This window comes from Vidua chalybeata, chromosome 11, assembly GCF_026979565.1.
Source record: "Vidua chalybeata isolate OUT-0048 chromosome 11, bVidCha1 merged haplotype, whole genome shotgun sequence".
NCBI classification, from domain to species: domain Eukaryota; kingdom Metazoa; phylum Chordata; class Aves; order Passeriformes; family Viduidae; genus Vidua; species Vidua chalybeata.
The window spans coordinates 12,756,570-12,757,228 of record NC_071540.1 but is presented as its reverse complement, the minus strand read 5'-3'; positions in this window follow the sequence as shown (position 1 = coordinate 12,757,228).

Here is a 659-nt window from a genome sequence, read left to right as displayed (position 1 = left end):
GTCCTGCTTTGGCATTTCTCTCACTCCTTTCATCTGTCCCTTACTCCCTTTTCTCCTTCCCAAGTCCTCAGTGACGATTGCGTCTAAGCATTCAGATTCCCTTGTGAGGGCCCACGGGTGGGTTGTGGTCACTGTGTGAACACACAGGGCTGGGGAGACCTCCCATGTAAAATGTGGCCAAGTAAACACATTTCAAACTAAAATGCCACTCAGGGTGGATATAGCTGGTAAAATCAGGATCACAGTAAAAGAATCTACAGTTCTTGAAACTATTTGCTGCTTTTTTCCCCCCCTCATTTGTCCTATTTTTTTTTTCCTCTTGGAATTATTTTTTTAAACCTTTTGTTTGCAAACATAATGTGATCCTTTCTGCTTACTTGTTTTTAGTGTAGTAAGTGGATACCAGGACAGACACCAAAACACAGCTTGGAAAATGCAAAACCCAAAGTCCTAAAAATAATCCTTATCCAGCTTTCTGTCAGAAAAGAAAGCAGCTACATTTTTAGGATGGAGCTCCTACAGGCTGGTGGCAGCATTTGCAGCTTTCTGAAGAGCAGATTTCAGCTCCAGTGTTTTCAGATAACCCTGTGCTCCACAGACCCTTGGCTTACCCCCACCCTGTCCTGGAGGCCAAGGCTTTTGCCAGCATGTTTTAACTC